Below are 15,794 nucleotides of genomic sequence, written 5' to 3'. Positions count from 1 at the left end.
TCCTAAGAGTGCATTGGAATATTATACTTTACCAAGAGGTTTTCCAAAAGAGATTCTGGCCTATATTTATAACAACTGCATCTGACAGGTGCATATATCTACTAGGGGTAGGGGGGCAGGGAGGAAGAGGGATATAAGATCTTTCTTCACAGCTTATTTCTCTGCCACTTTCTACCTGGAATGGGGTCACTGGGTGAGGTTAGCAAGGAATGAAGGCTTACTTTGGCCTTCTCCAATCCGGGAGTATTCATGATCTGGAATTTTTATATTGAGTGCCAGTTAGCCCTGTCTTTAGAAGGTAGGGAGGGGTTGCATAAAGACTTGAGAGGCTGATAGTTATGTATCTACTTTAAGAACTCCACTCAAGTCCCTGAGCAGCAGCAGAGAGTTTTATCCTCTGGAAGGCCCAGAGCCAGATCCTATTCCCCACAGTCATGCTAAAGAACCTCACAAGATGCCCTGCTGTATCTTAATCAATCTTTCCTGTTGGCTAATTAAGCATCAGTTTTACTCAGCAACTTGGGACTATGTAATTATCAGCCTGGGTTGGCCTGAATAATTGAAACAAGCAGAATTCAGAAGAAAATGAGCTTCTTTCTCTCTCCCTTCCTCCTTCCTTTCTTACTTTCCTCTTTTCTTCCTTTCTTTCCCTTTCTCCTTTCTTTTCCCCTTTCCTTTCTTTCCCCTTCCCTTCCTTTCTCTTTTCCTTCATTCCTTTCTTTCTTCCCTTTCCTCTTCCTCCCCTCTTTTAGTTTTCCAAAATCAAACTATGTTTAATTTCATCAACATGGGGAGCTCCTAGCACAAGAATTTGCTCCACCAATACCTGTAACTTGGCAAATATGTCCTATGGAGTTGCCTAAGGCACACAGAGGTTAAGTGACTTATTCAGGGTCACCCAAATATTAGGTGTGAGTGGCATAAATTAAGTCTAGACCTGGAGTCAGGAAGACCTGAGTTCCAATATGGCTTCGGACACTTACTAACTGTGTGTCCCTGGGAAAGTCACTTACCCCTGTTTGCCTTAGTTGGTATGAAAATTAACTTTCTCATAATATAGTAACAGTATTACAGTAGTAGATTTATAAATGAAGGCTTGTTTAATACACAGGACTTGTAACCCTCCCAAATTTGTCTTTAGAAGGCCCAAATGTATGTCCACATGTTAATAGGCCTAAACCTGGGAAGGGCTTCAGAAGCCAGCTAGTCTAGTACCTTTATTTTACTGATGAGGAAATTGAGGCCCAGGAATGGCAGTGAATTGCCCTGGTTTACACTGCTGTTATCAAAGGTGATATCAGAACCCAGATCTTCTATCTCCAAAGACAGAAAAACAAGGGTTAGGTGCTGGATTTATGGTTTTATTGGTCTGAAAACCTGGATGAGGAAACCTCTTGTCCCTATGTGGATCGGCACCTTTGTGAAATTTATCATTTTAGATGGTCTTCTAGAGTACTGAGAGATTAAGTAATTTTCCCAGGTTCACACAACCAGGATATGACAGAGAAGGGAATTGAACACAGATCTTCCTGACTTTGAGGCCAACTCTCTATACATAGTGCCATACTGCCTCTTAAAGGGGACCAAAGTCCACTAAAGCATTCATGTTATACTTCATCATGGCATTGAAGTGGTCATAGATCATCAGAGGCTGTACCAGCAGTGCAAACTGGTAAATCCAACCAGTCTAATTCCACAAGTATCTTCTTAGGTGCCTGACACTGTGCTCAGTGCTGGGGGATACAAGGACAAAATGGAAAAGAGACCATGCTTTCAATGAGCTTACATTCTGCTGGGAGGCTGCAGTGTGTAAATATGCTGAATTGGGAAGGTTGGACCCAATGTTGTTTATCATCTGAGGACCAGCCCAGGAGAGGGCTCATCAGCAGAAAGCTGGTCAGCAAGCGGTACATTTTTCTTTTGGTAGCAATAGCTCATGAAACTGTGCTCTAAGGGAGTGAGGAATTGTGGTTTGTGTTGGTGGAGGGAGCATCTGCTCTAGTGAAATCATGGGGCTTTGAAGAATTAAGGAAGTGGATGGGTGAAAGGATGGTAGTTGCTTCAGACTTCTTGTTTCACAATGGGAGCAGTGTACATTATGAGACTTGTGTGGGGTGTGATTTGATCTATGATATATCTAAATTTGTGGCCTAGAAAGTCATTTGATAACAGTATTTAGTTGTATCTATAGGGATTGAAAAAGTCAAAGGATAAGAATGGCACCTACTTTAGATTTTTGTCATGATAAGGGAAATGTTCTGACTAGATGTAGGGAACGACATGGAGCCTTTGGCATAAGAGACAATTTCTAAAACTCCTCTTTATAAATGCACATATTTCAATGCCAGGAAATTCCACTTTTTGTGGCTAAGAAGTATTTGATTTTCAGTAAATCAGGTCATATATTTTCCAGTAAAGGTTCTGGGCAAGTAGTCACTGAAATCTTGCCTGGAGTTCGCAAATGCCCTGTTCTAGTTCTGGGTGCACAAATAGGAATTCTCCATTTGTGAATTTTCTTCCTGAGACAAATGTCTGAATTTCACATTTTGACTCTGTAGTGAAAGAAAGAATCACCGTGGTTTGACAACTGTAACAGCTGCAATAGCAGCTACTCTTTTTTTTTTTTTAAAGCAAATGCATGTAAACTGAGTTTGGGGAATAAGGAGCAGCTTGGTCCTCTCAAAGAGCTTGCTGTGGTTTGTGTGGCAGACATTCAGGAAATCATCAGCAGTAGCTTCAGGAAACAGCTGCATCATTGGGGGCTGCTTTCTGTTCATTTCTTTGCTGTGAGAAAGATGATATATTCATTTAGAATTTCATGATTATTCAAATCATAGTAGAAGCCAGCAATCCAAAGTGAGAAGGATAGCAAAGGAGAGGGATTTGATAGGAAATTCAGTCAGTATTTACTGAGTACAAGGCCCTGTGTTAGGGTCTTTGAGAAATGTAAAGACAAATAGGACACAGTCTCTGCCCTCAGTTTTCGTCAGCTGTTTACAAGAGGCAGTTTGTCAGAGTGTATAGAGTAGTGGGTTGGGAGTCAGGCAGTTTTGTTGTTGTTCAGTCGTTTTAATTGTTTCTGACACTTTGTGATCTCTTTGTTTTCTTGGCAAAGATACTGGAGTCATTTGCCATTTCCTTCTTTAGCTTATTTTACAGAGGAAGAAACTGAGGCAAACAGGGTTAAGTGACTTTCCCAGGGCCCCACAGTTAGTATCTGAGGCTGGATTTGAACCCAGGCGTTCCTGACTCCAGGCCCAGGCTCAATTTCTGCCACTCACACTTAATATTTGGGTGACTTTGAACAAGTCACTTAATCTCTGTGTATCTTAGGCAACTCGATAGGACATATTCACCAAGTTATTGATCTTGGTGAAGGGAATTCTCATTCTGAGAGCTCCTCACGTTGATGAAATCACCTATCCTTCTGAACTCTAGTAATTCCTTGAAGTCTTCTTGGCATCCTTATTCAACTGCTGTACCATGAAAGTTTGTTACAATGTGCATTTTGTTTTGGTTTTTTTGTAGATGCACAGATACTGCAGTGGTTTGCCATTTCCTTCTCCTTTGGATTAAGGCAAATAGAAGTTAAGTGACTTGTCCAGAACCATATAGCTAGTAAGGCCAGATTTGAACTTTGGTCTTCCTGACTCTAGGCCCATTGGTCTATTCACTGAGCCCCTTAGTTGCCTCCATTACTACTGTCCAGATATGGGTGACATCTATTGGTTTGGAAGTATAGACTGAAATAAATCTGTTGGCTAGAGTTCTGTCAGTTATTAGTAGTCATAGATCCCTTTAAACAAGAGGCAGTTTCTGAAAAGCTGTATGTAAATCTAATTTTGGTAATTATGATAGAATAAGGAAACAAATCATATCTAAGATGAAAATAATTCATGTGCCTCAAAATGAACTTTTAGCTTTAGTCTTATTTAAGGAATAGTGTTACAGACTTGTAAAAAAAGGATGTTTTGGTGGAAAATGTCTTGACTGTCATAGTCCCCTAACCCATCTCTTTCACCAACAGGCTCCTTATTTTCCAGTCTATCTCTGACATTGCTGCCACATTAGCCTTTCTTATGTTAAGATCTGGTTTGTGTTCCTATTCTCAAAATCCTTCAGTGATTCTCTGTTGCCTGCTGAATAAAGTCCAAACTCCTTAGCCTACTATTATTCAAGCTTGTCCCCCAAAGTCCTATATTCTTCTGTCCTTCCTTCCATAATTCTGTATCTCAACCAACACTTTCCCACCTCCATGCATTTATTCTCTGTATAGCTAGAATACCTCACCTCTTTTCTCTGTCTATTGGAAGTCTACCAATCCTTGAAGACTCATCTCAGATTCTACCTTGTCTATGAAGCTTTCTCTGCTATCCTCTCTTGGAAATGAGCTTTGTCTCCTCAGACTTCCCAGATTATTTTCTATTTGTCCTTCCCTCTCCATTCCCTTTCCCCTCTCCTGCTTATTCCCTCATTCTTCACCCCTTTTCTCCTTGTCTCCCTGAAATTTTATTGACTTAGGTAGGGGACTCTTTGTGATGAAACTTCCTCAGGGGGGGCGGAGCCAAGATGGCGGAGTAGAAGCACGACCCTCCCGCAGCTCCGGCTTCCACCCTCCCCAATCCATGTAAAAAGGGAACTCTAAACAAACTTTGGAGCTGCAGAACCCACAAAATGACACAGAGAAGCTAACCTCCCGCTGAGAACAGCCCGGCAGGCCGGCAGGAATCGGCCAGCACAGCGCTCTGGGAGCCGAGCCCAGCCCCACACCGAGGCTTTAGCCCCAGGGCGGGCCTGACCAGCCGCCAGCCAGAGGGACTCCAGATCAGCAGCAGCTGTGGCCGTTTCCAGATTTATCAACACATAAATGCGAAGGACAAGGTGAGAGGCCATTGCATTCTGGACTTTGGGACCCAGTAAGTGGGAGTGCGTGGCTTTTACCCCCGGGGCGAGAAACCGCTGAGACTCTGGCACAGCCTGCCAGTGCCACGTGGCGGCTTCAGCTCCTGGCCTGCAGAGTGTAGGGGGACCAAGCACCAGTCTGAGGGGTCATCGCTCTTGCTTTAACCTGCTTGGATCTGGATTGCAGTCTAGGGTGGAGGTCCTGGGGTGTGTGTCCAGCTTGCCAGAGTGTGTGGAGACCTCAGAGAGGGCACCCATCTAATACCTCCGGCAGCTGAGAAAACCCCAGTGTTTGGGATGAAAACTCCCCTGTCTGGTGGCAGAGTCCTACTGTGGCAAAAAGCCCAAAAGTCAAATCATTGAGTGGCAAAATGAGCAGGCAAAGGAAACAAAGCAGACAGAAGATTCCAACATTACACTCCTATTTTGGGGATAAGAAGGAGCAAGGCATGGAACAGGAGGAAATCAGTGAAGTCAGAACTCCTGCACCAAAAGCTTCAAAGGAAAATACAAGCTGGTTACAGGCCATAGAGGACCTTAAGAAGCAGATAAGAGAAGTGGGGGAAAAATTGGGAAGAGAAATGAGAACAATGCAAGAAAATTATGAAATGAGAGTCAACAGCCTGACTGAAGAAAATAATACCTTAAAAAACAGACTGACTCAAATGGCAAAGGAGGCTCAGAAAGGCAATGAGGAGAAGAATGCCTTAAAAAGTCGAATTTGCCAGATAGAAAAAGAATCTCAAAAGCTCACTGAGGAGAATCATTGCTTCAGAATTAGATTGGAGCAAATGGAAGCTAATGACTTTATGAGAAATCAAGATGCTGTTAAACAGATCCAAACAAATGAAAGAATAGAAGGCAATGTGAAATATCTCATGGGAAAAACCACTGACCTGGAAAATAGATCCAGGAGAGATAATTTAAAAATTATTGGACTGCCTGAGAGCCATGACCAAAGTAAGAGCCTGGAAAGCATCCTCCAGGAAGTTCTCAAAGAAAACTGCCCTGATGTTTTAGAACGAGAGGGCAAAATAGAGGTTGAAAGAATCCACCGATCACCTCCTGAAAAAGATCCCAAAAAGAAAACTCCTGGGAATATTATAGCCAGGTTCCAGAATTCCCAGATTAAGGAGAGAATACTACAAGCAGCCAGGAAGAAACAATTTGAATATTGTGGAAACACAATCAGGATAACCCAGGATCTGGCAGCTTCTACACTGAGGGATCGAAGGGCCTGGAATGTGATATTCCAGAGGTCAAGGGAGCTGGGATTAAAACCAAGAGTCACCTACCCAGCAAAACTGAGTATCCTGTTTCAGGGGAAAATATGGTCATTCAGTGGAATACAGGACTTTCAAGCATTCTTGCTGAAAAAACCAGAGCTGAATAGAAAATTTGACATTCAGATACAAGAAGCAAGAGAAGCATGAGAAGGTAAACAGGGAAAAGAAATCATAAGGAACTTATCAAAGTTAAACTATTTTTTTTTTTAAGCAATTGGGGTTGAGTGGCTTGCTCGGGGTTGCACGGCCAGTTGTTGTTTCTGGGTGTGGTGCTGGGTGTCTGGGCCTGGATTTGATCCGGGTCGTCCCGGCACTGAGGCCGGTGCTCTTGCTTGCTGAGCCACTTGGCCAAAGTTGAACTATTAACATTCCTACATGGAAAAACAATAATTGTAACTTATGAAACTTTTCTCAGTAGTTGAAGGGATTAGAAATATATATATTATATATATATGTCTTTATATGAGGGTATGCAGGCATATGAATACATATGTGAATGTGTGTATATATGTTTACAGGTATACATAGATATAGGGCACGGGACCAATTTAACAGGAAGGGATGATACTTAAAAGGTGAAATTAAGAGGTGAGAGGGATATAATGAGAGGAGATGGGGAGAGACAGAGTGGGGCAACTATCTCATACAGAAGAGGCAAGGGAAAATGGTTACAATGGAGGGGAAGAATAGGAAGGCAAAAGGGAATGGGTCAACCTTATTTCTATTGAATCTGGCTTGAGGAGGGAGGGAAATACACACTAAATAGGGGATCTCACCCTCCAGGAGAATGGGGGGGAGGGGATGATGGAAGGGAGGGCAGGCTGGGGGGAGGGAAGTTGGAAGCACCCACTTTTGAAAAGGGACAGGATCAAAGTAGAGAATAGAACAAGTGGGATGTGGGATAGGAGGGAGGGAAATATAGTCAGTCTTTTACAATATATCTGCTATGTTATTGTTTTGCATTAGCCACACATGTACAACCTATACTGAACTGCTTATCTTCCCAGTAAGGGTGGGTGATAAGGGAGGAAGGGAATGAATCTGGAATTCAAAGTTTTAAAATCAAATGTTTAAATATATATATACTATTATCAATATTGTTTTACATGTAATTGGGAAATATAGAGATCCACCATGCCCTACTGGAAAAGTTGAAACGGGTATGGGAGAAAATATGGGAGAGAGCAGATCAGAGGTGGGGATATCCTGTGGGACTGCTGTTTTGGGGGGATGGGTGGGGGAAAAACGGGGAGAAAATTTGTAACTCAAAATCTGGCGGAAACGAACGATGTAAATCAGAAGTTAATAAAGCATTAAAAAAAAAAAAGAAACTTCCTCAGGAACCATTCTGCAACCTATAGTCTTAGAAAGTTGTGTGAGGCACTCAGAGGCTGAGTGACTCGCACTACCCTTATGTGTCAGAGGTAGGGCTTGGACCCTGATACCAGGTCTCTCTGCCCTAAATTGTATTTCCCTTATATGCTTATGACAACCTATTTTGAATTATAGCTGTTTATGTTGTATTCCCCTACTACACTGTCAGCTCCATTAGGATAGGGACTGTGTTGTTGTATTTGATCCAGTAGGACAGTACATAGTAGGCATGAATTAATTTTTAAAATATATTTTTAATTTATATCTTTTGTTTTTTACCTCTTTATAATTTTCCTCAGCATCCTTCTCCTTCTTCCTCTCAGAGAACCATTGCACGTAACAAACTATTTCTTGGAGACATGGCCCAACAGATTCATCCCACAATTGATCCCCCTTTCTAATCTTTTATCTCTCCCTGTCTCCTGGCTCATTCCCTGTTGCCTGCAACAAAACCAGAATTCCTAAGCCTTAAAAAAGCCCCTCTTCCTTACGCCTATGATCCCCTCAAGTTATTATCCTCTTCCCCTTTCACTGCCAAACTCCTAGAAAAATATATGAAAATTATTTTATTCCATTTCCTATCCTCTAATTTCTTCATCCCTTGCAGTCTTGCTTCCAAATTCATCACCCAACTTAAACTACTTTTTCCAAAATTACCAATGATCTTTGAATTGCCAACTTCTTCATGAACTCTGTACAGCATTTGATACCACCAACCATCTTCTCCTCTCTGCTCTCTGAGTTTTCATGGTGCTGCTCCTTCCTGGTTCCCTTCCTTTCTTCCTGGCTACTCCTGTTTAATTTCCTTTGCTGGGTCATCATCTTTATTTCGGCCCCTGACTAGGAGTTTAGACAAAAGCTATCCTCAGTCCTCTCTTGTTCTTCTCTTTATACTCCCTCAGTGACACTCTTAGCTCCAATGCTTTCAGTTATAATCTTTGCACAAATGACTCCCAGATCTATAGATCCAATCCTAGTCTTTCTCCTGAGCTTCAGTCTTTAATCATCAGGTCCCTATTGGAAATTTCAAACAGAATTTTCTGTCTGCCTGGAACATGTCCAATTCAGAATTCACTCTCTTTCCTTCCAAATTATCACCTCTTCCCAACTTTCTGATTTTTGTTAAGAGCACCACCAGCACCGTTCTTCCAGACACCCACATTCACAGTCTGGGGCTCTGCGGTCCTCCTGCCCCCCTCTCCCCAGCCAGCCACTTCTCATGTGTCTTGTCAGTTTTGCCTGTGTAAATACCCTTGCAGTACCTTATTATACACAGTGATGCCCTTGGTGTATTCTCTACTCCAGACAAACTGGTCTTGGTGTTCCTCACACATGGCGCTGAACCATCCATCTCTGTGCCTTTGTACAGGTTGTCACTCAGGCCTGCAATGCACCCTCTCTCCATCTCTTCCTCTTAGAATCCCCAGCTGCCTTCAAAGCTGGGCTCAGGTACCACCTCCTACAGGTCTTTCCTGATCCCTACACCCCAGCTACTAGTGCCTTCCTCTGAAATTTTCATGTATTTGTTTGTTTTGTATATTCTTGTGCGTCCATGTGTCTCCAACAACAATAATAATGGCTAGCGTTTATATAGCACTTCACAGTTTGTAAAGCACTTTACAAACAATCTCATTTGATCCTCACAACAACCCTGGAAGGTGAATGTTATTATTATCTCCATCTTGCAGATGAGGAAACTGAGGTAGGCAATGTTAAATGACTTACCCAGGGTCACACAGCTCACTGGTCTGTGACATAAAATTTGAACTTGGGACTTCTGACTCCAGGTCCAGCACTCTAGCTACTTTGTCATCTAGCCACTGTACAGTAGAATGTAAGCTCTTCAAGGGCAGGGTCCCTTTCCTTTTTGTGTCCTTATCATCAGTGCCTCCTGGGCAGTCACAAAGTACATGCTTAATAAATGCTTTTTGTTTCATTGATTGGCCATATATTCAAATCTGGATGGGACTTCAGAAGCTAAAGAAATGATGATAATGATGATAACTCATTACTATACAGCTTTTTAAAACTTTTACAGTATTTTACATATGCAATTCCATTTGAAATAGGACATTGAGATGGCACAGTGGATAGTGATGGGCCTGAAGTCAGGAAGACTCCTCTTCCTGAGTTCAAATCCAGCCTCAGACACTTATTAGCTGTGTGATCCTGGGCAAGTCATTTAACCCTGTTTAGCTTAGTTTCCTCATCTGTAAAATGGGCTGGAGAAAGAAATAGCAAACCACTCCAGTGTCTTTGCCAAGAAAACCCCAGAGGGTCACAAAGAGTCAGACATGACTGAAAAGACTGAACCACCACCACCACAACAAATTTCATTTGATCCTGGTTTGACCCTCTCATTTGGCAAATGGGGAAACTGAGACCCAAGAAGGTTAAGTGATTGACTCAGTGCCACACAGGCAGTTAGTGGCAGTGGCACAATTCGAATCCAGATCCTTTCTGCTGTACCAGGTTACTTTCTGGTAAAGCAACACACAGGGAAAGTCATTAGCTAAATCCACCTTTTTTTCAACAATTCAAAGTAAGTCCTCTTTCCTCTGACACATAATGGAAGGGGATCACAGTGCTCCTCAAGCTTAGTGTTTAAGCTTTCTCTGGCTTAAAAATCTGTGACTTTGTGATCAATCTGATGATGATCCTCTCTCCAAACTAAGTGAGGCTGGTCCTTAGATGTCAAACGACATGGTCTACAACTCCCCTTCTACTAGTATGACTTATAATCCATGTGTAGCATTGTAATGATTTCTAATGTTTTACTGATGCTTTTTGGTTTCTGCATCATAGTCATATCTCCACATACCACTCCCCCTTTCCATTGAGCCTGCCCTTGTAACAAAGAAAAATAGTTACCCAAATCCACCAGATAAAAGGTACACGTAACATTTTGATCCCATAGTATCCCACCACCCAACTGAGAAGAGGGAAGTATGTTTCATCATGTGTTTTGGTACCAAAATGGATCATTGCAGTTGCTCAAAGTTTGGTTTTATATTCTTGTTTTTCACATATGAAAATCTCCCTTACCTACAGTTTGGTTGTGTCTTTTATTTAGGTATATGTTAATGTTAACATGGTAGTAAGTGCACTGTTCTGATTGTTTGAATCTCCTTTTGTACTTCTCCCCTCTTTTATGTATTTTCCAATGTTTCACTGATGTTCTTTTCACTTTTTCCAGACATAATTAGTCATTCCAGGACAAAAAAATTAAGCCCTCCTTTGTAACAAATGAACATTTCCAAGAAGAACAAATTCACACGTTGGTTATATCTGAAAATGTGTGCCCCATCCTGCTCTAGTTCACCACCTCTTTGCTATGAGGCGTGATTGTTCATTGCATTGATCAGCATTCCAAAGTCTTTCACCATTATTTTCCTTTATGATAATATAGTCATTATATGTTATTCTTCTGGTTCTGTCTACTTTCTACAGATTTTCTCTGGTTTCTTAGAATCCAGATCTTTGGTTATTTCTTAGGATAAAATAACAGTCCATTGCATTCACACACCATAATCTGTGCAGTGATTCCTCAGTTGATGAGCACCTATTTGTTTCCAGGGTTTTTTTTTGGTTGTTCAGTCACATCTGACTCTTCACGAACCCATTTGGAGTATTCTTGGCAAAGATACTACAGTGGTTTGCCATTTCCTTCTTCAGCTTATTTTACAAATGAAGAAACTGAGGCAGAATTAAGTGACTTGCCCAGAGTCACACAATTAGTAAGTATTTGAGGCCACATTTGAACTCAAGTCTTTCTGAGCCTAGGCCCAGTGCTCTATCCACTGAGCCACCTAACTGCCCCTCCAGTTCTTTACTACAATTTTCTTTTTCAAAAGTGCTGGTATAAATATGGTTTTTATGTATGGGTTTTTTTCTCTCTGATATTGATCTCTTTCAGGGATATGCTTAGTAGTGGCATCTCTGGATCAAAAAGATGATGCCTTTTACTGATATTTTCATTTTCATCATTGCAGAGGTCTATCTTGTTTTCCTTGTTCTTCTCACCTCCCTGTGCTTTGTTTGGTTCCTAGAAGTCTCCCTATGTTTTCTGAATTCTGTATTTGCCATTTCTTATGGCATAGTAATATTTTGTAACATTTCTGTACTACAGCTTTTTCAGTTATCTCCAGTAGATATGCACCTATTTGATTTCCAGGCTTTTTTCAGGGCAGGGGGTTGGCTTGTTTTTACTACCACAGAAAATACTACTGTAAATAATGTTTCAGTGTACATCAGGTCTTTATTTCTGTCTTTGCCCTTCTTGGGTATGTGCCCGGTAGTGTGTTCAAGGGTTCAAAGGATATGAGCAGTCAGTTTTAGAACTTTTCTCACTTAATTACAGATCAAATTGGCCTTTTTTTCCAAATTGTTTTGGAAAACAATATAGTTTTATTTTTAAGTGTTATACACAAACCCTTTCCTAATTTGTTGCCTTTGAAACCTTGCTCTTGCTTTGACTTCCCTTCCTCTCACCTCTTCCCCCAACATTCCACTGCCTGAGAACTGAAAGGGCAAAGAGAAAATGGGAGCAAGCAGAGCAGTGTTTCTCATTTTCAGTGTGCTGAAGGGACTTGGCCCTTATTTTTGTTGCTGCCCAGAACTCAGTGGCATTTGCCAAGGTTTGGGACTTGCAGTTAATCAAATACTCTGGCTTGATCCTTGCTGCTATGGTATGCTCTTTGCAACCATTTCATCATCTTGAATTACTGTAGGAAATGAAGTTTGGATTATAAGGGGTTGCTGTCTTCACTATGCTCATCCTTCCCTCCCTCCCCCCCCCCCCCCCCCCGCCACAACGCACAAAGCTATCCACTCCCCTTCCCCAGACTTTTTCAAAAGAAACTGGTATGAGCCAACTGACTGCTCCCTGCCTTGTGAGAACTGTCAATAATGGGTAGGCTTCCATACAGAGCAAAATAAAACTAGTGTCAATTTCTGTTTTGAAGAAAGACACTGAAAATGCTATAGGTTGTGGCTTTACTTATCACACTTGACATATTCTCCTTCTTTGACTTGCCTAAGAACAAGCAACCCTTATTATCTAGGGCAGATATTTCATTAGGCTCTTTAGTGCCAGTGGTCATAGGCATTTTTCTATTGTGCATATTTCAAAGGTCACTGAAGGACTTGGGCTAGATGCTTGACACTTGTAATAAAGCAGATATATGAGCTACACAAAAATGCCTGAACCCAGACCTTATTTTAGAGAACTGCAAGAGTCAGGTATGTGTGCAAGAGAGTTGATTGTTAAATGTTCAGTGTAAGCCTTTACACCTTAGAAGTCAGAAAATGTTACAAATCAAGGCTTAATTTATTGTTTTTTGCTTCTCTCTACTTTTTAAAAATGATGGACAAAATGTGAATAATGCATAGTAAACTTCTAAGTATACTATGCATTTGGAGAACAGGTTGTTAAATTTTTTCCAGAACACCTATAGAGAATTTTCCTAAAGCATTTTTTAGAGTTACCTAACAAAAGATATCGTTTGGGAACAAAGAATGAATAACATTGGATTTTTTAGAATATTGAGCATGGATAAATAGTCTCTTGTTGCCCCCTTTGGAAACAACTAGTCATTTACTGTCATTTCTGCAAGTGAAGATGACAGCCAGTAGAAACAAACTTAGGGTATTGTTTTCTTCTGTGAAACTTACTGATATCGGAGGGGATTCCAAACAATAGACAGATTTCTAGAACATTGCAGTAGGAAGGAGCAAAGAAATCAGTTTAGGTATTAGGGTTGTGATACTTAACCCACACACCCAAGAAATGTAAAATATGAGGTGAAATTCTTTCTGGAACATATGTTCCTTTGTTCCTTTATGAAACTTTACACACTGTTCTGAATCTTGTTCAATAACTCCGGTCTCGGGTGACTTAAGGGCTGCCCAAGTTGACTTGCATCATCTTAACCTTGCATGACCTCAGCTGTAGCTTTAGAAGTGTGACTCAGCAAAAGAAAAAGCAGCTTCTAATGCCCTCTGAGTAAATGGTGGGTCACACAAGGGGAAAAGGAGGATAAGGAGATGGTTTGAAAAAAAACTCTGGAGCAAGGGTTTCACAGTGTTATCCTGTAAATATTTATGGACTTCACAAAATATGTAAAGAATTTTATAAAAAGTAAGCTATAGAACCAAAGAAATCCTCTGGATCCAAGGAGGTTTATTGAATAAGTTAATATAATAGAACATTGATATTACTAGTGTTGTTTACAGTATAACTCACAATGGCGCTTTCTGTTGGGTAAATATTCTTTCTATGAAGGAACCCGATCATGTAGGCACACATGCAGATTCAGATGAAATGAATTTGAGGTAAGTGTATGAGCTATTTAAGCCTAAATGGCTTTTAAGGATTACATAGTAAATGTAATTTGGCTACTTCTCAAAGTTTGACAATTCATTTCTCCCTCCTCATATCCTTAAAGAAAGAGAAAGAAAAAACCACTACGGTGTTATCTCACTATTGATTAATTACATGCCAGCTTCTGGACTAGTTGCCTGTTTATTCAGTGTGTGTGTGTGTGTGTGTGTGTGTGTTGGAATTTTGTCATTGGTATTCAAAGTGTTAACATTTTTGGAACCTATTTACTTGGGGTTCTTTATAGATCTTTCATCCTGTGGTGGTGTTATACATGTGAGATAGATGGACCAAGACCTGCTTGATTGTTTCTTGTACCTTCAAAATCGCACCAAGGGAGAAAGGTGATCTTTATTAAGTGTCTGTGATAATGCAATTCTTTCCTTCAAAAAACAGAGAGGATTGCATTACCATTCTTTCAGGGCAGCCTCAAAATGCATGGTTTTCCCTCTAAATTTTAATCATAATTAGAATGTGAACTAAATTATATTAAGTTTGTTTAAGGACATGAGAAGGGTAGGTTTAGAGAAGGAAGATATCTCTCACCTTCTATAGGAAGCCTTCCTGAACCCTTTTAATTCTAGTTTATGATTCCCTCTGTTGACGATTTCTAATTTATCCTTTGTATAGCTTGTTTGTATGTAGTTATTTGCATATTGCTTTCCCCCATTAGACTGTAAACTTCTCAGGAGCAGGGACTGTCTTTATGTCCCTAGCCCTTAGCACAACACCTAGTACATAGTAGGTGCTTGGTAAATGTTTATTGACTCACTGATAATTCATACTATTTTGGTGATGGTGTGTTTTTTTTTCCCTTTAGAATCATAGAACTATACAACTATACATAGAACTACACAGAGCTCGCAGAGACCTTAGAAACCATCTAATCTAAACCCTTCTCTTTATAGCAGAGAAAAGTGAAACCTAGAAAGGAGAAATTATTTCACTCCATTGACATACAAGTTAAGGGCTGTATAATGTATAAGCTTGCAGATTTGAAAAACAATTTACATATAAATCATCTCACCTTTTTTTTTTTATCATCTTATCTTGAAATGTGACTGAGACTCAAAGTCTTCTGCCTCAGTCTTTCCACTATGCCATGTGACCTTTCTCACTTTGAAGAGATATCTTAGATTTGGTAGCCCATGCAAATTGGACTGATTCTATTTCATTTTTGTCACACTGGATTGTAGATAAAGTTGTCATTAGAGTACCCTGAAGCTTCTCTTCATGAACATATCACAAATCAGAAATTTTATATGAATAGAAGCTGTGAAAACAGTATTTTAGTTGTTGTCCAGCTAAGTGTCTCAGATAGCAGGTGGGCATGGATCATTTTTTTTAGTGCTCTCATGAATGAAACTTGGCATCAGGAAGACCTGGATTCAGATCTTGGTCTCAGACATTTAGTAACTGTGTGATCCTGAACAAATCACTTAATCTCCTTGTGCCTCAGGCAACTTCCTATGATTTATCTACTAAATTACAGATATTATAATCAGCTATATTCTGGTGGATGGTTGTTAAGTGAGGTTGTAGCCACTGGCTGGGATATAATCCTGTAATGAATAAAGAAACAGATGAATTTTAAACATTATTTTGTGGGAGAAAGTACTCTAGCCACAAAGTGAAGAGTAAGGTAAGGTAAGGTAGTTTTGGGGGTTTTTCCCCCATCAGGGAGATTTATTTTTTTTTTTTTCGGCAAAACTTCCTGGTCCTGTTTTAACCATGGCAGCACAGTGCTGTCATAATAAATGTCTAATAATACTAATTGTGTTTATGTTATTTTAATTTTATATCTTGTTTAAAATTTCAGATTGAAGTATAGGAAAAATGCAATTTCAAGGCAG

At 40.4% G+C, this 15,794-nt stretch overlaps 1 protein-coding gene across 3 annotated transcripts in view; it reads left to right on the top strand.

Annotated features, from left to right (window-relative positions):
• Positions 1-15,794, top strand: part of SKAP1 (src kinase associated phosphoprotein 1) — a 391,122-nt gene that overhangs the window by 22,472 nt on the left and 352,856 nt on the right. The window lies entirely within an intron of this gene.

This window comes from Petaurus breviceps, unplaced genomic scaffold (genome assembly GCF_028583685.1).
Source record: "Petaurus breviceps papuanus isolate PSGF00001 unplaced genomic scaffold, PetGlider_PUasm1.0 90630, whole genome shotgun sequence".
In the NCBI taxonomy this organism is placed as follows: Eukaryota; Metazoa; Chordata; class Mammalia; order Diprotodontia; family Petauridae; genus Petaurus; species Petaurus breviceps.
This window is presented reverse-complemented; position numbering and strand designations above follow the sequence as displayed.